General features: G+C 43.8%; 1 protein-coding gene across 10 annotated transcripts in view; it reads left to right on the plus strand.

Annotated features, from left to right (window-relative positions):
• Window positions 1-22,280, plus strand: part of Add1 (adducin 1) — a 61,608-nt gene that overhangs the window by 7,304 nt on the left and 32,024 nt on the right. The window contains exon 2 of one of the 10 annotated variants that reach the window (XM_029477219.1): window positions 4,710-4,813. The exons of the other annotated variants lie outside the window; for them this stretch is intronic. The gene's annotated coding sequence lies outside the window, so the exon portion shown is untranslated. The remainder of the gene's footprint in view (window positions 1-4,709; window positions 4,814-22,280) is intronic. 10 annotated transcript variants of the gene reach the window in all.

Raw genomic sequence — 22,280 nt, forward strand, 5'->3', positions numbered from 1 at the left:
AGATGGCCTACTCGGCCATCACAGGGAAGAGAGGCCCCTTGGTATTGCAAACTTTATATGCCCCAGTACAGGGGAATGCCAGGGCCAAGAAATGGGAGTGGGTGGGTAGGGGAGCAGGGTGGAGGGAGGGTATAGGGAACTTTCGGGATAGCATTTGAAATGTATATAAAGAAAATATCTAATTAAAAAAATACAAAAAGCAGAAATAGCACAAGTATATAGTAGAATGTTATTTCCAAGGGCCGGGCATATAGCTCAGGTAGCCACAGGGCTTACCCAGTGTGTAAAAAGTCTTGGGTTCAGTCCCTGGCACTGTCTCCCTACAAACAACTATAGCAGCAACTTAAAATATTTTGAAGACCTGTTTCAGATAGTCTAGTTCTCAAATTTGCAGTATAGCCAAGGTTGACCTTGAACTTCTGCTCTTCCTGCCTTCACTGTCACACCTGGTTTTAAGAATGGTGTTTGGTGCTGGGAACTGAACACCAGGGCTCTACCACTGAACTAAATCCTTAACTCACGGGTGAAAATTTTAGCATGCTACTAGTACGTTCTTTCTTATCAGTGGTAGAATAATGAAAACATTTACCAATCATAGGTTATGCAGTCTTTACACCAGACACTGCTAGATATTTTATACTTATTATTATTACTGCTCTTCTTGTTGTTAATACTACTTTTTCATTTTAAAGAAGAGATTTATTTTAGCTTACAGATCTTGTTCAGGCTTGAGAAGTCACATCTGGTAATGGTCTTTCTACTGGCAGAGCCCCAAGGCAGGGTAGGACAGGACAGGGCAGAGGCAGTTTGAAGTGGGAGACACCCTAGCAGTGTGTCTTGAACAGAGCAGATGGTGTGTGTGTGTGTGTGTATGTGTGTGTGTGTGTGTGTGTTGGGCTTCTCCGCAGGAAGCCAGCACCTCTCCCGAGCAGCTAAGTTGCAAGGGAGAGTTGTAACTGTGCTAAGGACTGTCTTTACAAAAGCCTGGGAATGCAGTTGTGTTGAAGGAGAGAAGGCTGATGACTCACCATTTCTGTCTGCCTGATGATAACCGTCCTATCGGTGTAGTCCTAAGACAGAGTCAGGCATCACCCAAAGAAAGAGAAGGAAGCTTTTGTGTGCATCTGTCTGTCTGTGGAACACCATTTCAGTTTGAATTCCTGGTCTTCCTTCTTTCTTGTGCTGGCATTGTAGGCATGAGCTACCATGTCCAGCTACAATGCTATTTCTAATAGCCCCAGGAGTCTTAGAACAGGCTCTGTTTGTTGCAAATGAAGAAACTGGCTCAAAAGATGATAAGCTTTCCAAGGTTGGACTGTTGTAGAGAAGTAGTTAAGGGCACACTGCTGGAAGTGCAAGGTCTTGTGCTTCATGGACTGCTGGAGGGGCGAGAAGAAACCCAGTCACTTCTGTGGGAAGGAGGGAGCTTTGACAATTATATAACTGCTGTACATATCCATCAAAATAAGTCTGTGGATTAAAGGGGAAGTTTTAAAATTGGAGGCAATAGAGAAAAGGCAGATAAAAATGTGTATCAGAAATAATGGCTTAAAACTTTGGCAGTGCGGGGCGTGGTGGCTCACGCCTTTAATCCCAGCACTCAGGAGGCAGAGGCAGGCGGATTTCTGAGTTCAAGGCCAGCCTGGTCTACAGAGTGAGTTCCAGGACAGCCAGGGCTACACAGAGAAACCCTGTCTCGAAAAACCAAAAAAAAAAAAAAAAAAAAACTTTGGCAGAGCATTTTATTTAATGATGGAGTGGCACTTTTCTTTTTTTGTTTCTTTGTTCTGATGGTGTTTGACTGTGTAGCTAACATTAGCTTGAAGCTCACTAGGTTGCCCAGGCTATCCTCAGTCTGACCACTCTGCTTCACCCTCCTGATGATGGGATTACACATGTGCAAAAACCCTGCCTGGCAATAGCTTTCTTTTAAAAACATACTTACCATTATTATGTGGAGGTGGGTGTACTTGTGGGGGTCAGGCCATCTTTGTTGAGTTGATTGTCTCCTGTCTTTACGTGGGCTTGGGGGAATCAAACTCGGATGGGTCACTTGGCTTTTGTGGCAAGTGCGTGAGCCATCTGTTGAGTTATCTTGCTGACCTAGTAACTTTCTTTTTAAAAGTAGAAGAAAAAGATGAACAAAAGTTGGGTTTGGTGGTGTAGGCTGTGATCTCAGCTACTCTAGAAGAGGATCAAAATTTAAAATCTGCCTGGTCTATAGAGAGGGGGTATTTAAAGCTAGGATGAGATGGGCAAGTTGGTGAGAACCTGTTTCCAAAAAAAAGTACAAAAAGGTAAGGCTGAGTGAGTACTGTCCCACACGTGAGGCTGCAGGTTATTCTCCATTGTGACAAAGGAAAAAAGTAGTTTGCTAATGTGAATATGCAAAATAGTATACTATTTACTTAATGGAAAAGTGAAATTATAGGTGATACTCTGGGGTATTAGTTGACCTCCCTCCCCCCCCAAACAACCAAAAAACCCAAACTAAACAAACAAAAACCAGTTTCTCTTGTAGCCCTGGCTATCCTGGAACTTGCTCTGTAGACCAGACTGGCCTCAAACTTAGTTCTGCACCTGCTTGCCAAAAGATTGCCAGGATTAAATGCATGCACCACCACACCCAGTTTGTTTTGTTTTCAAAGTCTGTTTAAGAGAGCTTTACTGTGTAGCATAGAACATTTGGCCTGGAACTCACAGAGATGGGCCTGCCTCACATGCTGAGGTTAGAGGCCTGTGCCATCACCCTGGTCGTTTTGATTTTAAAACTTTATTTCACAATTCCATACAAGTAAACAGTACATCTTGATCATATGCACCCCCAGTTTCTTATCCCACTTCCTCAAGAAAGCGCAGATTCCTTCCTCCCACTCTCCCCAGGCACCTCCAACACTTCCCTTCTCTTCATTTCCTCTCAGTTTTTGGAAATAACCTATGGGGTCCTGCTGGTTAGAATGCTGCCTGATCTTGTTGGCTTGATCTCATGGAGATTATCACAGCTGCAGTGAGTTGGTGGTGCCGTGGCTATGCCTCCTCCCAGTGACTGCATTTCCCAGCACTTCTCAGCCTACTGGCGGCTACATTCTTTCTGCCTGTCTGCAGTGTACCCCATAAGTGGAGTTGATAATGGACCACCAGTGAGTCTTTGTATTAACTGCTGAAAAGCTTTTCTGGCCAACGTAGAGGGCAACTTTAAATGTATGTGTATAAGCATAAGTAGAAGGCAGTTTGACAACATGTTTAACAAACAACAGTAATAGGTTGCTCCCTAGACCTGCGACCTCTCAGCCCCTGGGCTTTGAACAGTTTTACAGTACCAGGTGTGAGTTTCTTCCTGTGGATCAGGTCTCATATCCAATCCAAAAGCTGTTGGTTACCCCCATAGCATTCATGCCACAATGTTGTATCAGTGGGCACATCTTACTGGCAGGTTGGTATTGTAGCCAGCAAGGTTGGTTGAAGGGATACCATTGATGTTTTCTTGTCTTCTCCAACAGCCTGCATATCATCTTTTGGTACTGTGAAAGGTTGTCAGGGGGGGGGAAGGTTTCAGGTCCTTTCCAGTTTGAATTCTTTTATATCTTGTAACCAAAGTGTATCTTCAGCAATACCATCTTACCATGTGGTTCTTGTGGGCAACCAAGAGCGTTGACAGTAGGCTGTGTTTTTTATAGGGTCTCTTGGGCCTCCACGACTAAGAACTTTTAAGGAGGTATCCTGTACTTAGCTCTTTTTCTATCTCTGTCTTTCTCTGACAGGATCTCACTGGTGCCCCTGCCTGGTCTGGAACTTGGTTTGTAAATCAGGCTGTCCTTGATCTTAAAGAGATCTGTCTGCTTCTGCCCCCTTAATCCTGGGATTAAAAATGTATGCCACCACATCTGGTAAAAAAGTATAGAGATATATAAACATTTGGTCATCCCTCCTTAGTTAAACCACCTTAATGCCCTCCCTCATAGATACACCTAGAGTGTAATAGGTGATTCTAAACCCAGTCAGGTCAATAAGAAAGATCAGCCTCACTGTTACTAATGAGGGCTAATCCTGCCAGTCTACCAAACAGGAAAACTTGGGTTATACTCCCTGCTTCCTTCTCAGCATGTGTGATCCAAAGAGAAAGTGGCTTATACTGAACCCCAACCTGCTTTCTGTGTTGGAATGTTCTCCTGTAACAGATGTTTCCAGTATCAGACAGCTTGCCCTTCTTAATGTGCTGCTGGGGCTTCATTTTTAGCAGCCGTAGAAGCAGCTCAAGGTCCAAGAGCTGGGATTTTAAAGAGTAGCTGCACTTTGAAAGATCTTTATGTTCTCTGTTATCCTCTTGGAAAGTGCTTTCCATGTTTGTTGACTGGCTAACCTGTGTGGAGTTTTCAGGAGTGAGTTAGATGGAGCTCACTTAGGGACTTTGGGTATCTTTCCATGGAAGTTTAGAGCTTAGTTAATACATAGGGCAAGAAGGTGGTCCTCTCTGCCCAAAGGAAGGAGTTTAAGATATCTCTTGTAATAGTTATGTTGGCCAGTGAACAGAATTTATTGTTAATACAGTAATAGTATGTTGCAAATTTCATGTTGAGTCTTCAACAGTCTCTTGGTATTTTTATCATCCTTCCTTTTATTTGGAAAAACTGAGGTGCAGGTAGTGAGCTTGCCCAAGAGTATGCATCATATGTATCAGCCAAGCACTTTTGTTTTGTGTTTTGATACAGGGTCTCACTGTGTTATCCAGACCTCTTTGGAATTCTTTATGTAGTCCAGTTTGGCCTTAAACTTAATTTGCCCTGTGTCATCCTCTTACATGCTTGGGTTATAGGTATGTATCACTGTCCTATGATTTGAGCTTTGGTGATACCTAATTTTACATTCCATGTACGTCTCATCCGTTCCAGCAGGTGGAGGACTTGATGACGGTTTGCTCGAACACTACTCATAGAATGTCGGATTGCAGGTGGAGACTAGTTGGAACCAACTGGCATTAAACCAGCAGATGGTTGATAGAAGTTACAGAAAGAAGATGGAGACAGAGTGTTGTGTAGCTTAGTAAATGTCCTCGTTCTTGTCACTTTTGTGTATCTACCTGCTCTATGGTGCAATAGTTTGTATGTGTATATATGAGCAATGAATTCCAGTGGTGCATGAGTTTGCACACAGATGAGGAGGCCACGGGTCGAAGACAAGTGTCGTCCTCATCTTCCTCAGTTGCTTTCTGCCTTATTATTATTTATTTATTTTTTCGAGACAGGGTTTCTCTGTGTAGCCCTGGCTGTCCTGGAACTCACTCTGTAGACCAGGCTGGCCTCGAACTCAGAAATCCGCCTGCTTCTGCCTCCCAAGTGCTGGGATTAAAGGCGTGCGCCAACACGCCCGGCTTTCTGCCTTATTTTTTAAGACAGGTTCTCTCAACCTAGAGCTTGCCAGTTCAGACAGCAAGTCCCAGGGATCCACCTTTCTGCACTCACAGCTGTGGTTATAGATGTGCCTGCCCTGTGCTGGGCACCCACACTCAGGACTTCAGGCTTGTATGACAAGCACTTTACTGGCTGAGCTGTCTTACTAGTTCCTGTAGTCTAGCTTTGTATATGCTATTTTAACAAATTACTGGCTATGCCCATTATAAGGTCATTTAAAGATTTATTTTATTTTTGAAGTAGGATCTTTGTAACCTAAGTAGGCCTAGAACTGTTTGAATTTTCCTACCTTAGTTTTCCAGATGCCACCTCATTTGGGTTTAAGATCACTTATTGTGTAATATTTTCATCCTGTTTTATAATATCAAACCATCCCTATATATAGAATCAAATATATTAACTATTAATTGCACATTATATATAGTAGGAATATGTAGGTATATCTTGTGCTTGTATTGTATGTGGTTCTTGGGGAGACATATTTGGTAGGTTACACTGAATTCTATCCCTAGTCTTTTGTATTTACCAGCACAGATATTCTCACTTTAGGCTAGTGCTGTTGTTCCCCTAATGTGTTTTTAAACTGCAGAATGATCCCCTCTGTCAAATCTGTTTAGACTTCTTTATGCTAATGTGTGTAGTCAGCCCTAGCTTTCTGACTTAGCTGGTTCTTCTGCAGTTTTGTGGGTTCACTGTAGTACCCTGTGTACTTAGTTGTGGTACCTGTTGAGTCTAGAAGTGTCCTTTTCTTATTTCCCTCCCTCTGGGAGTTATACATGCTCTTGTCTCCAAATCTAGTCAGCTAGAGACAGAGAAAGCTGCTTTTGTTGTACACACTGGCTTTGGGGATTGACGTAACTCTTTGAAACATAAAACCCAGTGACAAGGATTTACAAAGCCTAGTTTCACACACAGATTTGTCTACTCGTGGTCTGGAATTCCTGTTGAGATGGTAAACTGAAATTCGGAACCTGTTTGTTAGTGTATGATGATCTGTCCCCAGTGCCTTTTGAATGATGTGTCAGGTTGTGATTGAAAGAATTGAAACAGTGACTTTCCTCAGTCGGCCGCTCCTAGAATCCAGAGTGTGCTGGACATTGTCAGTCCAGAATGCTAGACCAGGCAGTGTGCGTGTTCTTTAATGTGTACTTATTAAGGCCTTGTTATTGATTGTCTTATGAGTACGGCAGAGGGGTCAGACACACAAGTCTCTTGCCGCGTGGGGACTTGCATTCTAGTGAGGGAGATAGTGCATTTTTGACTTGTTACTAATAGTTAACTGCCTCTCTTACTGGGGGGGGGGGGAGACTAGAGGTTGAATTTAGGGTTTTGCTTTACCACTGAGCTTTTAACATCCCCACCCCCCCAACCCTGCCTAAAGAATTTTTTTTTTTTTTTGAGACAATGTCTTGTGATGTTGCTAAAGCTGATCTTAAAGTCTTTATCCTTCAGTGTCAGTCTTCCAAATGATGGGATTACCATCCTAAACCATTATAACCCAGCTTAAAACAGCTATTATAAAGATGTTTAATGTGGACTGGCAGGCTGGCCTAGTGTAAGGTACTTGCCATGTACGACAGGGGAGCTCAGTGCTTGGAACCCGAGGTGCAAGGAAAGAACAGACATCCAAAGGTTGTTCTCTCCTCCACACTTATAGGAAAATAGGCACGGATAGAACTGGAGAGACAGCTCATTGGTTAAGGGCACATACCACTCCCGGTTGGATTCCCAGCATCCATCTGTCACTGTAGCTCAGGGGTTCTACCTTCCTCATGCTGTGGTGACCCTAATCATAAAATGATTTTTGTTGCTGTTTCATAATTACAATTTGCTACTGTTATGAACTGTAATGTAAAAGTCTGTGTTTTCCAGTGGTCTTAGGTGATCCCTGTGAAAGGGAACCATTTGGAGTTCTACCCCAAAAGGGGGGCCCACAGGTTGAGAGCCACTATCTTTATGTCCAGGAGATCTACTGCCTCTGGCCTCTGTTGGTACCTGTGGTTCTGTGCATACATCCCTGTCCCCCATGGATTGTTGTTGTTGTTTTGAGACAGGGTTTCTCTGTATAGCCCTAACTGTCCTCTAACTCACTCTGTAGACCAGGCTGGCCTGGAACTCAGAGGATCCTCCTGCCTCTGTCTCCTGAGCGCCGGGATTAAAGGTGTACGCCACCACTGCCTGGCTGGAATTTATAAAATTTAAAGAAAATGGGTCAGGTGTAGTGACAAATACCTGTAATGCCAGTACTCGGGAGTCTTCGGCAGAAGGATCTGGAGTTTGATGCAGCCCTTGGCTGTGGAGTGAGATGATCTCAAACCAATCATAACCGGATAGAAAGGGAAGCAGGCGGGCAGGGGTAAACACCTGTTATCCTTGTGAGCACGGGAGAGGCAAGAGTCTGAAGTCAGGCTGGACAACAGAGACCTTACTAAAAGACATTTTAAAAAAGCTGGCCTTCACCGGGCAGTGGTGGCGCATGCCTTTAATCCCTGCACTTGGGAGACAGAGGCAGGCAGATTTCTGAGTTCGGGGCCAGTCTGGTCTACAGCATGAGCTCCAGAACAGCCAGGGCAACACAGAGAAATCCTGTTTTGAAAAAAAAAAAAAAAACCTAAAACAACCAACCAACCAACCAACCAACCAAAAAAACCAACAACACCATGATCAAGCCAGTTGGGGAGGAAAGGGTTAATTTGGCTTACACTTCTGTATCCCTGGGCAGGAGCTGATGCAGAGGCCATGTAGGGGTGCTGCTTACTGGCTTGCTTCTCTTTGCTTTCTCAGCCTGCTTTCTTATAGAACCCCGATCCACTATCCCAGGGATGGCAGCACTCACAACTCCATCCATAACTAATTAAGAAAATGCCCCCACAGGCTTGTCTGGAACCCAGTCTTATGGATGTTGCTTTTTCTTCATTGAGGTTCCCTCCTCTCAGATAACTTTCACTTGGGTCAAGATTATTCAGCACACAGCCCATCTCTCTCTTTTTCTCTCTCTTTCTCTCTCTCTCTCTCTCTCTCTCTCTCTCTCTCTCTCTCTCTCTTTCTCTCTCTGTTTTTTAGATTTATTTTATATATGTGAGTACACTATTGTTGTCTTCAGACATACCAGAAGAGAAGAGAGCATCAGATACCCTTACAGATGGTTGCTGGGAATTGAACTCAGAACCCCTGGAAGAGCAGCCAGTGCTTTTAACTGCTAAGTGATGTCTCCAACTCCCTCTATGGTTCTTTAAAATATGCTATTTTAGTTTTTTGAAATAGTCTCATGCAGTATAGTCCTTGGAATTACTATGTATTCCGGAATAGAGAACCAGAGAGTACAAATAGAGATGGGGCTGACAGGATTGTTAGGAAAGAGCAAGAGCTCAGGCCTCTGGGAAGAAAGGAGACAGCAAGGGAAGCTGCACAGAGTGGCTAGAGAGGTAGGAGGGAAGGCAGAAAGGATGCTGGGAGGCGGGGGTGGGAGGGTGAAAGGGGTCGGGGTGGTCAGGTGCTGTGAGGTGATCACGGAGGATGAAGGGGAGGAGTTATAAGTGAGTGGGTAGAGGAGGAATGAAGGTGGGTCTCAGAGGCTCAGAGCTTTTGGAACTTCGACCTCCACCCTTTTGTGGTGCCCTGAATTCTAATCAAGTCGGAGAGCTGCCTCCTTCGGAATTCCCTCTGATCCCTGCTGTGAAAGCGTTCTCAGTGCTTGTATTCCTAAGGTAGAGCCCTCAGTCAAGAGTTTAGCAGAGGAGTAAGAGACCACAAAAGGGCAGCCTCCAGAGTGGAAGGCAAAAGGGAGCCCTTCAGAGTAGAGAGCAGACCAGAGCCCCAGGGCTTTGGTTTAACCTTTGTACCCCTGAGGCGGCCCAGGGATTATTCCTGGAATAAGCAAAGGCTTTCTTAGGAGCCATCCTCATTCATTGTACAGTCTTAATTAATTAATTAATTTATTATATATGTAAGTACACTGTAGCTGTCTTTAGACACTCCAGAAGAGGGAGTCAGATCTCATTACAGATGGTTGTGAGCCACCATGTCATTGCTGGGATTTGAACTCCGGACCTTCAGAAGAGCAATCGGGTGCTCTTACCCACTGAGCCATCTCACCAGCCCAATTGCACAGTCTTAAATGCAAGAATAAGTTCCAAGATGGGACTGTTGGTCAAGCTGAGGTTTACTAGGACAGAGGGCTGCAGTGCTTGTGCTTTGCCTGCTCTGTAAAGAGGGGCTCACGGGAGAGGCTGCTTGGCTGTTTTCCAGAGCGGCTTTCTTCCTCTTACCTGGTAAGTTTGCCTGCCTCATCCTGTAACCACATTCTCCAGCATTTGGGGCACCTTGCTGTTTTAACCCTAACAATCCTACCCTCTGGCATTAATTTTCTATATAGAATGAAACAAGATGCTTAACTCTTTCATAGTTTATTTGCTCTTTTACCACAATGTAAGAGAAATGTATTAATCAAAAAGTCATAATGCACTTGACTAGTACATTCTCATACTCTGGAACAAGTTATTCTCACGGGTCTTTTGTTTGTCTGTCTGCCTAGAGGCTGTTCTGAACACAAGCCACCCGGCCATGGCCCCAGTCACCCAAGTCTGTGGGGCTTTCCTGAATGATCACCTATTCCTGGGCCTTGCCACCCCCTGCACCGCCAGGCCCTGCACAGAACATTCAGTTTCTGAATCTCTGTGAGTTACTCCCTGATCATCTACCTGCCTGGCTTCCTTTCAGAAAGATGCATTCCCTATTTTGGAGATTGAACCCTAGGCCTTGTGCATGGTTGCAGTGTCGTCCACCTCACACTCCCAATCCTTCAGAGATACTCAACAAAGGCAGAAGTGTTCTGTCTTGTTCGATCTTGTCACCCAAACACCTGCTCAGCTGGGCAGAGCCTAGTTCATAGTGGTGCCATCCAGTTAGTTCCTTAGCAAATGTTTGACAATGGAGTGGATGTGTCTGTGAGAAAAGTAGCTTAGCTTTTGATTCTGCTTAAGTCACATCTAAGAAGTGGCACAGGATCTGTCTCTTCTCTGTGACCTGATTGTAGACCCTTCCAGAGTTGGATTATGTCTGTTGCAGTGGCACCATTTTGGTGAGTGTTTGTTTGTTTGTTTGCTTGCTTGCTTGCTTTGTTTTTTTGAGACAGGGTTTCTCTCTGTGTGTGTAGCCCTGATTGTTCTGGAACTCTGCTGGCCTCGAACTCAGAGATTTGCCTGCTTCGGCCTCCTAAGTGCTGGGATTAAAGGCATATACCACCACCTATTGACCCTATTGATTTATTTTAGACGGGGGCTCACTGAAACCATGGCTTTATGGCCTGGAAGTCACTTTGTAGATCCGACTGGTTTCAAACTTGGGCACTCTGTCTCCCAAGTGGTTGGGCTACAGGTATGTACTACCTAGTCAATTCAGGGTTGCTCCCCCCCACCCCCGAGACAGGGTTTCTCTGTGTAGCCATGGCTGTCCTGGAACTCACTCTGTAGACCAGGCTGGCCTCAAACTCAAAAATCCGCCTGCCTCTGCCTCTGCTGGGATTAAAGGCGTGTGCCACCACGCCCAGCTCAGGTTTTCTACTTCTAAAGTGAAGAGACATATTTAATTAGTGTCTTCTGTAACAGAAAACCTACTCTTTCTTCTGCTCCCCGTTTTGCATGCTAAGTAAACACTCTGTCACTGAGCTACACCCTTGGGTTACATTTACAGTGAACAAAAATTTACTGGTTGATGGTTCGGGAAGAAGAAGCCCATTGGGTGAGGGCTGTCTCTCACCACCCCTTGTTGAAAGGCTGCTGAAGGGTGGGCCTGAACCCACTCCCACTATTCACAAATGAGGAGTCCTTACAGCCTAAGGCTGCACCTCAATGCACCTCCCAGCACCGTTGAAGGTTGTCTCCAATAGATAATTTTGGGAAGACGCACAGCACAGCAGTTTACTGGGATCTTTACAGCATTGAGTCATAGGGCACGTATGCCTCATGGCCTGTTGTTTGCTAATGCTTCAGTTTAATCTTATTCCACAATTTTTTTAATCTAGCGCCTCCTATGGACTAGACAATGAAAGCTCACTGTTAGGCTTAGAAGTGTGTGGATGTAGCCCATCTGTCCTCATCAGGAAGATGGGCTGTGTTCAATACCTATGACCTACAAGGCCAGCTGTGGTAAATGTCCTCCCTCACCTTGGCTGAGACCCTGCCTTGTATTCCTTGACACCAGTGTCTTCATTACTTTTTTTTTTTATTGCTGTGATAAAACACCATTACTAAGACAACTTATTAAAGGAAACATTTAATTTGGGAGTTCGTGATTCCAGAGGGTTAGAATTCATGGTGGGGAGCATGGCAATAGGCATTCAGGCATGTTCCTCCCCCAGCAACACACCTCTTCCTTTAACAAGGTACATCTCTCATCTTTCCCAGACAGTTCCAACAACGTGGGGCCAGGTATTCAAATAAGAGCTTGTGGAGGTCATTTCCATTCAGGTCCCCATACTCCAAATGGAGGTGTATCCTGGGTGTTATTCTTACATAGAACAGTCCTTGTAGGCTGGAGCTCCACTGCTTTTGGAGAGATGGAAATAATGCTGCTAAGTGGGGCTAATACAGATTCAGAAAATACTCAAGTTATAGGTGGCGCTTTTGTGGCATACATCTTTCATCTCAGCATTTGGATAGTGGATGCAGGGGGATCTCTTAGGTGTTCAAGGCCAGTTCATCTCTATATAGCAAGATCCAGGACAGCCATGGCTACAGTGTGAGGCTGTCTACAAACAAACAAACAAACAAACAGTAACAAACAAAACAAACCCAAATAGTTTTAATCAAGCAGTGTAGATTTCAAGAGAGAACTCATTAATTGTTCAGATACAAATGGAGACATTTTGAACAGGCACCAGGAAGGGTCATATTTTGTTTGGTATATTCTCTACTTAATTTGAAAATTCATCTAACATAGTATATTTACTTTAGGACAAGACACATTTTTGTTTGTTTATTTTGCTTTTTGGGTTTTTTTGTTTTTTGAGACAGGGTCTCACTATGTAGCCATGGCTAACATGGAACTTGCTCTGTAGACCAGCCTGGCCTCAAACTTGATGATATTCTGCTTCTGCCTCCCGAGCACTGGGATTCAAGGCATATACCACTGCCATAGTCTCTCACAAACTGCATTTTATTATTGTGAAATCAGGATAAGGCCACCCTGCTAAAACACCTCAGTCACAGGATATATTTTTAGTGCCCGTATAGTATGTAAAAGCCTGAAACAAGTGAGGAAGTCATGATGGCTCAGCAGAGAAGGGCTTGCAGTGCGTGGATGGCGACTTGGGTGGGATCCCTGGACCTCACATAAGGTAGAAAGGATGACGGACTCTATACAGTACTGTGGCTCTCTCCGCATCTGCTGATGTCAGTATAGCACAGTGTCTTTGTTTGTTATACACTTGCTCTGATGACTATTATTTTATTGTCTTAAGTGGTATTTTATTTTTAAATTCCTTTTATAAATTAACTTTAAATTGTATATATAATACTTACACACTTGCCCCCTGTCTGCTCAGCTCCTTACACTTCTGTCATTTTTAATTTCTTGCGGATTTTCTCATTTATGCAAATATAAATGAGTTTTTACTTACCCCTCACATGTACCATCTATATTGTTTTCTGTATCTTTCTTTTTTCATTTAACAATACATCCTTATTTTGTGAAGACACCTGTACATTTATAGTTACTTGGTAGCATAAAGACTTAAACCTCTAATAGCCTGTGTGGTGACTTTTCAAAGAACATACTTTTGACAGTTTCACTTAAGCTTATGTTTGTGATTTTAAATGCTTCCTGCCTAGATCACATGAGGAACCCTGTCTCTGTTCTCAGGCTTCAGAGCCAACACAGCAGCACACACAGCCTTTGCGTGTGCAGAATACTGAGCCATACTCCCAACATTCAGTCTTGGGCTCTTCTCAGTCCTTCAAGTCCTAGCTTTTACTTCAGAGCTTTCTTTTGTCTTATTCTTCACAACTAATTACTTCACAGTGCGGAACATTCAGACCTTTGATTCTGGGGGAAGGGGGGAGCGCTTCTTTACCTGTATTCTTGCCAGACTTCCCCACTTAGCCCTCCCCTCAGAAAAATAATTAAAAGGACAGACCAAATTTTTACTTAGCAACCTTCCCTCCTGGAATGCCCTTCAGAAAGTGTTTGGGAGTGGGGTGCAGTTCAGCAGAGGCGTATTGGCTGATTACCCTTGAAGACCTGTGGTGTTTGATTCTCAGCACCAAAGGGAAAGGAACGAGGCAGGGCAAATTTTGTTTCAGGAAACAGTGCATTTTGAAAGATTTTTATTTTTTATTTTTTTTTTGTTGTTGTTGTTTTTTTCGAGACAGGGTTTCTTTGTATAGCCCTGGCTGTCCTGGAACTCACTCTGTAGACCAGGCTGGCCTCGATCTCAGAAATCCGCCTGCCTCTGCCTCCCAAGTGCTGGGATTAAAGGCGTGTGCCACCACGCCCGGCCTTGAAAGATTTTTATAATGTCAGCAAAACTATTACAGTAGTTGAAAAAGCCTGGTGTGGTAGGGTGGGCCTTTTATTTATTTATTTTTTAAATTTTTTATTAGATATTTTCTTCATTTACATTTCAAATGGTATCCTGAAAGTCCCCTATACCCTCCCCCTGCTCTGCTCCCCTACCCACCCACTCCCACTTCTTGGCCCTGGTACTGGGTCAAGTTATATAAAGTTTGCAAGACCAAGGGGNCTTTCTTCCCCATGATGGCCGACTAGGCCATCTTCTGCTACATATGCAGCTAGAGACACAAGTTCTTGGGGTACTGGTTAGTTCATATTGTTGTTCCACTTACCGGGTTGCAGACCCCTTCGGCTCCTTGGGTACTTTCGCTAGCTCCTCCACTGGGGGCCCTGTGTTCCATAGAGTGGGCCTTTTATCCTAGCACTTTGGAGAGAGTGGCAGACAGATCTCTGAGTTCCAGGCCAGCCAGAGCTAAATGATGAAAACCTGTCTTTTTAAAAAAAAAAAAAAAAAAAAAAGCCAGGCGATGGTGGCACAAGGCCTTTAATTCCAGCACTAGCACTCAGGTGGGTCTCTATGAGTTCGAGGCCAGCCTGGTCTACAGAGAGAGTTCCAGGACAGCCAGGGCTACACAGAGAAGCCCTGTCTGCCCCCAACCCCCAATTACAGTAGTTGAATCCAGTGAAGAAGCAAAAATAGGAAAGGCAGTTGGCACTGTTGCAGTATAATGTTAAATTCTGACTTTTTTTCCTCTAATATTTTTTTTTTTTTAAATATGTGTATGGTCTCTGTACCACGTCCAGGCACGTGATCCCTGGATCTGGGCTTAGCAGTGGTTGTGAGCCTCCCAACTGCTGGGAATGCAGGCCTCATCTCCAGCCCCATCAACTGGTGCAGGGAAGGCGTTGAACAGTGTCTGGCCTCAAACTCACTGGAGTCTTGCTTCTACTTTCTGAGTGCTGAGGTCACAGGAATGCATCACCATGCTTGCTGTTTCAGCCACCAGGGACCCTCATGGTGCTTGGCTCAGAATATGAGACTTGGTATAGTCGCTGGTGAAGATGCTCATTAGACACTAGTCTAGACTTCTCTCATATTCTCCTAGAATAGACTGCTCTCTTTTTTGTAGAATTATCTTCTGTGTTTCTTTCCCTCCCTTCCTCCCTCCCTCGCATCATCATCATCATTTTATTTTTTTAACTATGTAGCTCAGGTTGGCCTTGAACTCTTTTTTTTAAAGATACTTTATTTATTTTATGTATATGAGTACACACTGTAGCTGTTCAGTTGGTTGTGAGCCTTCATCTGGTTGTTGGGAACTGAATTTAGGACCTCTGCTCGCTGTGCCCCACTCACTCAGTCCCTGTTCGCTCCAGCCCAAAGATTTATTCTTTAAATAAATAAGAACACTGTAGCTGTGGCATCAGATCTCATTGCGGGTGGTTGTGAGCCACCATGTGATGAACTCAGAACCTTTGGAAGAGCAGTCAGTGCGTTTACCCGCTGAGCCATCTCACCAGTCCCTGGCCTTGAACTCTTGATCCTTTTGTCTGAGTCACTGGAATGAGTGGAATTTCTTAAAACCTTCTGTTTTAGAACATTTGGATTGATATGTACTCATGGCCATGTGAAGGTAATGGATATCAACTTCAGTGGAATTAAAACAAAAGAAACAGAACAAAGTCCCTTTATGTACTTCTGACTGTCCTGGAACACTACTGTATGTAGACCAGGCTGACCTTGAACACGAAGATCTGCCTGCCTCTGCCTCCTGAGTGCTGGGATTAAAGAAATGCATCACTGCTCCTGCCTAAATTAATTAATTAACTATATATTCTGTCTTTTTGAGACAGGGTTTCTCTGTGTATCTTTGGCTATCCTGGGACTTACTCTGTTGACAAGGCTGGCTTCAAACTCAAAGAGACCTGGCTGCCTCTGTCTCTAAGAGCTAGGATTAAAGGCGTTTTTTGTTTTTTGTTTTTTTTTTAAAGAAAATTTGGTAAAAAGTAGTGATGTGAAATAATTTTTGTACCTCCTTAAACCTCATTGTCTAGCTACCTTCTCGCAGGCAGCAATGGCTCATGCCTCTAATTTCAGCATCCAAGAGTCAGAGTCAGGCCTTGAGTTTGAGGCCATCCTGGTCTATAAAGCACATTCCAGGACAGCCAAGGCTACACAAAGAAACCCTCTTTTGAAAATCCACCCCCCAAACAAACAAACAAAAAACAAAACAAAACAAAACAAAAACCCCAAACAGTTATTTTCGTAGTCCCAGGAAGTGGAGAGATGTTGCTGAACCAGACAGAAAGCCCTGCAGTGTATGTGCTTGCACTTCCTGCATTTGAATCTGGCTGCCTGGGCCTCAGTACAGTGGATGAGCATGGCATTTGGAATTAGTGCTCTTGAGTCAGTCCTGAGTTCAGTGATTTGTTATTGAGTCCTCTGACAAAAGTTAGTGTGTGGCATGCCCGGGAAGGTGATTCAGCAGGACCTGGGTTTGATTCTCAGATCCATCCACATGGTGGCTCACAGTCACCTGTGACTCCAGCTCCAGGGGATCCAGTGCCCTCTTCTGGACTCCAAAGGCACTAGGCACATACATGGTGCACAGACATATATGCAGACAAACATTCATACACATAGAAACCTCAGGGTGTTTTTCCATCTGTAAATAGAGACACCTCACAGGGGCGCTGGACTTAACTGTGGTGGTTTTCTGGTGCTGGACCTGCAGAATTTGTGCGCAGGTCACTCTTTGGGATCTCTTGTGTTTCTCCTTTTATTCTTTGCTGGGCTTAAGGAAAATTTGGGGACTGGGGTTGAAGGGTGAGGTCTGTGCCTCTGACATAGATACAGGCTTTTAGCATCATTCTGGCCTGTGGCCGAGAGTCTGTGTCAGCTGCCAGAAGGCAGGATGGTGGGCGAGAGGTGAGGAGTGCTTACTTCCATACCGACCCTGATTGTCAAGGGTTTGGTTTTTTTTTTTTAATTTTTAATATTTTTTTATTACGTATTTTCCTCAATTACATTTCCAATGCTATCCCAAAAGCCCCCCCATACCCCCCTACTTCCCTACCCACCCATTCCCATTCTTTTGGCCCTGGCGTTCCCCTGTACTGGGGCATATAAAGTTTGCAAGTCCAATGGACCTCTCTTTCCAGTGATGGCCGACTAGACCATCTTTTGATACATATGCAGCTAGAGTCAAGAGCTCTGGGGTACTGGTTATTCATCATGTTGTTCCCCCTATAGGGTTGCAGATCCCTTTAGCTCCTTGGGTACTTTCTCTAAATCCTCCATTGGGGGCCCTGTGATCCATCCAATAGCTGACTGTGAGCATCCACTTCTGTGTTTGCTAGGCCCCGGCATAGTCTCACAAGAGACTTGGTTTTTTACTTAACTACATTTTCAATGGCAAGCAGTAGCTGTCATCTCAGTAACACATTGCAGAATTGGTTGATGGTGTAATTAAAGCAACAGAGCAATATAATTATATATAAAAAATAAAATGTAGGTTATGCATTTACCGTGGCCATCAAATAAAGCATTTTGTTTTTTGTTTTTGTTTTTTATTTTTTTGTTTTTCGAGACAGGGTTTCTCTGTATAGTTCTGGCTGTCCTGGAACTCACTTTGCAGACCAGGCTGGCCTTGAACTCAGAAATCTGCCTGCCTCTGCCTCCCGAGTGCTGGGATTAAAGGCGTGTGCCACCACCACCCAGCAAATAAACCATTTTGAATGAGAAATGAAAAATAATATGTAGAAAATTTAAGCTAGGAAGCTGTTAATTCATTTATCATAAGGGATCATAGGGCCTACACAAGTAATCCGTTCCTGGAATGTATTGCTTTTATTTCTAATTTGTATTTTTGTAGTCTGTTTTCTCACTTGAGCTTTCTTGAAATAGGACTGTGAGCAGTGTGCATTGTTGGAAGGAAGGAATTCTGGAGCCAGACCACCTGAGTTTAGACCAACCGTGTACAGGGAAGGATGAGTTCATACATGTCAAATGTATCAGGGTGTGGTACGTGGTCATCAGTGTTAATTTAGAAGGATCTTCTGAGCAGTTTTCATCAGTAAGAGAATATCTAGAAATGATCCAATCAGATTAATAAAGAGTTTTATTGAACTCAGGTTCTTAGCAGCCTGAGGATTTTAAGAACCTCCAGTGAGTGATTCTTTCTTTCTTTCTTTCTTTCTTTCTTTCTTTCTTTCTTTCTTTCTTTCTTTCTTTCTTTCTTTCTTTCTTTCTTTCTTTCTGTGTAATGGAGAATTGCATTGCTAGAAAGGAATACAAATCTTGAGATATTGTAGCTTATCATTTTGTTTGGTGGAAGCAATTTGTGCTTGCTTACTTCAGTAGATAATAGGGATTCCCATTTATTGATTGGCAGCATCTCTTTGAGCAAACCTCTCCATGTTTTTGTGTTTCTCAGAGTCATTAATTTGCCTAGGTCTCCTGAGCTGTGCCATCTAAGGTTCTAGGTGGGTTCTCACCACGTTGCACGATTTTAGCCCTTTGCTTGGGTAGTGTCAGTCCTGGTTCCTCCAAGATTGTTTAAAATCTTGACATCCATTCCAGCAGAGGCCCCACCTTCCAGGTGATTATGTTTTAAGATGCAGCTGTAATTTGAATGCAGAGGAGCCCTCATAGATCCCTTTTCCAAGTAAAGTTTGTTGTGGGTTAGAGAAATGGCTTATTGTTTAAGAGCACACGACCCAGTTTGGTTCCCAGTACCCACATCGTGACTTATAACCATTTGTAACTCCAGTGGATCTGGAGCCCTCTTCTGACTTCCATGGGCATCAGGCATGCACAAGGTGCACACTTATACATGCAGACAAAATACATACACATAAAGTTGGTTTTTTTTTTCGAGGTAAGCTTTCTCTATGTAGCCCTGGCTGTCCTGGAACTTGCTTTGTAGACCAGGCTGGCTTTGAACTTACAGAGATCTGCCTGCCTCTGCCTTCCAAGTGCTGGCATTAGAGGTGTGTGTCACCTTTTACCTTCTGGTCAAAATAAATAAATCTTAAAAAAAGAAAAAAATCCCATTGTCCCTTGTAGCAGCATTCACTGAAGAACAAAGTCTTGTTTTGTTTTTCTTTTTTTTTTTTCTTGTTTTTTTTTGAGACAAGGTTTCTCTGTGTGACCCTGGCTGTCCTGGAACTTGCTCTGTAGACCAGGCTGGCCTTGAACTCAGAGATCTACCTGTCTTTGCTGGGATTAAAAGTGTGAGCCACCACCTGACCAAGAACAAAGTCTTAATTGAGGCCTTGGTGTATATGAAATGCTTTCCTAGTGTTCATTTAAAAAATTACCTATGGAGCAGAAGGGCAAAAGCTNGCTTGATCTTGATTTTCAGTACGAATACAGACCGTGAAAGCGGGGCCTCACGATCCTCTGATTTAATTAAAAAAAAAATAAAAATAAAAAATTACCTAGAAATGTATTTCCTCTGTTCTTCCCTGGGCCATACATAGACTGTTAAGCAGCAAGCATTTTTACAGAGGCTCTGGCCTTGTTGGAAGGTTGCTACAAGGGAAGTAAGAGTAACATGCTTTGTACAGGAGACCTTGAGCCAGGCTACACAGAATTTCCACCTGAAATGTTTAGGAGGGAGAGAAGAATCCATCTAATTCATGAACATCTCATGGAGGATATTCATATGTAGTAGCACAGGACTGTAATCTTGGTACTTGGGATGTGGTGATGGGAAAATGGTGAATATGAGGCCAGCCTGGGTTACATAGCAAGACCCTGCTTCAGAAAACCAAAACAGCAAAATGCATTGAGCACCTGCTGGATGCTTGACAGCTTGCTCCCTTACTGTGCTATCCCTTTTCTTTAGAGCCCCTCACCAGGTGGCAAACATTTCCTCTGTGAGCCTCTGCTGTTGATCCCTCTCTATAACTTATGGGGTGTATAACAAAGTACTGTAACCAGGGGGCTGGTCCACGGCAGTGAACCACCTCACAGTTCTGGGGGCTGGAGGATCAAGGTGCGTGGGATTGATGGGGTCTCAGGCTGTGAGGGAATAGTCACCCCAGACCCTCCTCTGCTCTTGGATTGCTGGAGGTTGCTAGTGTCCTTAGCATCACCCCGACTTCTGCCTTTATCTTCCCATGGCGGTCTACATGTGGTGTGTCTGTGTACAAGTTTCCTCTATATAGACACTAGTCATGTTGAATTAGGGCCACCTTCTCCAGTATGACCTCTTTTTTTTTTTTTTTTTTTTTTCAAGACAGGGTTTCTCTGTATAGCCCTGGCTGTCCTGGAACTCACTTTGTAGACCAGGCTGGCCTCGAACTCAGAAATCTGCCTGCCTCTGCCTCCCGAGTGCTGGGATTAAAGGCGTGTGCCACCACTGCCCGGCCTGTCTTGGCTTTTGAGCGAGGATCTTACTATATAGTTCTGCCTAGTCTTGAACTTGAGACACTCCTGCCTTAGCCTTCCTCTTGCTAGGGTTACAGGTATGAGCTACCATGGTGAGAAACAATGCATTTTAAACAAACACATTGATACTTGTGGAACTCTGCCAGGAGTACATTTTCTTCTTCCCCTTGCTCCCTCTCCCCCTCTCTCCCTCTCTCCCTCTCTCTGTGATTAGACAGCTTATGGAAATCATTGTGCCTCTTTTGCCCTGTGGATAGTGGGGATCAAACTCAGGTTGTCAGGCTTAGTGGCAAACACTTACCTGCTGGACCAGCATCTTGCTAGCCAAGAGAATTTTTTCTATTATTGATATTAACCAAAATTCCATATGTTTATTTATAGGTATTACTTGGGCTTTAATCTGCTGGCCCCATTTACGGGACTACCAGCTCCTGGAGGTTACTTTATTTGATTTGTTTGAGTGTTTTCCTGTATGTATGTAGATGCACTAGATTCAAGCTCAGTGCTCTTGGAAATCAGAACAGGTCACCAGATCCCCTGCAACTGAATTTAATGGATGGTTTCGGTTCTGGGAACTGAACTTGGATCCTCTGTTAAGAGCAGCAAGTGCTCTTAAGAACCGAGCCATCTCTCCAGTCTGAAGACCTTTTACTAAGGTTATTTTATTTTTTATATGTATATGTACCACATATGTTTAGTGCTTTTGGAGGCCAGAAAAGAGTCAGATACGCTGTAACTGGAGTTATAGATGGTTGTGAATTGCCACATGTAGGCTGGGAACCAAACCTAGGTACTTAGGAGAGCAGCCAATACTTTAACCTAGTCATCTTTTAACCTAGTCATCTTTCCAGCCTCATACCTACCCTAGCTTTTCAGCCCACAGTGAACACTGCTGAGCCGTCTCTCTAGCAACAAGACTTTAAAAACAATTAGTAAGTCTTTGAGAATTTCATCAAATCTATTTTGATTTTACTTACCCCACTGTGCCTCCTCTCACTCCTCCAGACCTATCCCTGCCTGCCACAGCTTAGTGTCCTTTTGATTTGCTTGGTTTGGTTTTTAATAACCTACTGGATCTACTTCGTCCTGTTCACATTCCTGGGCGTGGACCATCCATTGGATTCCTTCAGGTTATCCTCTGAATTCCTACACCCTGCCCTTCTCCCAATAGATAAATATTTTTTAATGTTTTATTTTATTTTTTGATTTAAAAAAAAAGGCAGATAGTACCTCAAAAAGGACATCCAAGGCTGATCTCTGGCTTCCATATGCTCTGCCCACACAAGTGTGCCCTTCCCCCATATGCACATACACAAAATTAAGAATAGGAAAAAAAAAATCAACTCTCTGGTTTTTGCCCTGTTTACTGCTGTAGCTGGCAGTGGGGCCTGGGAGGATGGAGCCGATAAGTGAGGCCGACTAAAGTCTCATGCAGTAGCCAGTAGACATTTAGAGCATTGGACAGTTTATCCTCTGAGGGTAAGAGGTGTCAGTAAAGTCTGCAATCACAAGGCAAAGTTGCAAGAGGCAAAAATGTTTTTCCAAAGAACTTTGCAGTTTACAATAAATAGCCAGTTGTAATGCATAATCTAAACAAATTTCTGTCCGCTCACTACACCTGGGAGGGGCATGAAAGCACATTCCAAGAACAATTCCTTGTTTCTGAAGAAACTAAGGTCACAGCACTCTTGTCTTAGTTTCTTGTAGATTTCTCACAAACACTCAGAAATCTCACATGATTCCATTCTTCCCTGTTCTAACACTACCCTAACTTATTCTTTTCTTTTTTCTTTTTTCTCTTTTCTAGACAGGGGTGGCCATTGTGGTTGCTAGACATTGTAGAATTGGTCCAGCTATCTTCGTGTCCTATGGTTCTTTTCCCTTGAGGAGGAGAGCAGAGTGCTCTGGTCCAGTGCCGATGGAGCCTTTGAGGCCCAGGGATTTTTTTTTCAAGCCCTAAAAGC

Source organism: Mus caroli, chromosome 5, assembly GCF_900094665.2.
Source record: "Mus caroli chromosome 5, CAROLI_EIJ_v1.1, whole genome shotgun sequence".
Taxonomy (NCBI): Eukaryota; Metazoa; Chordata; class Mammalia; order Rodentia; family Muridae; genus Mus; species Mus caroli.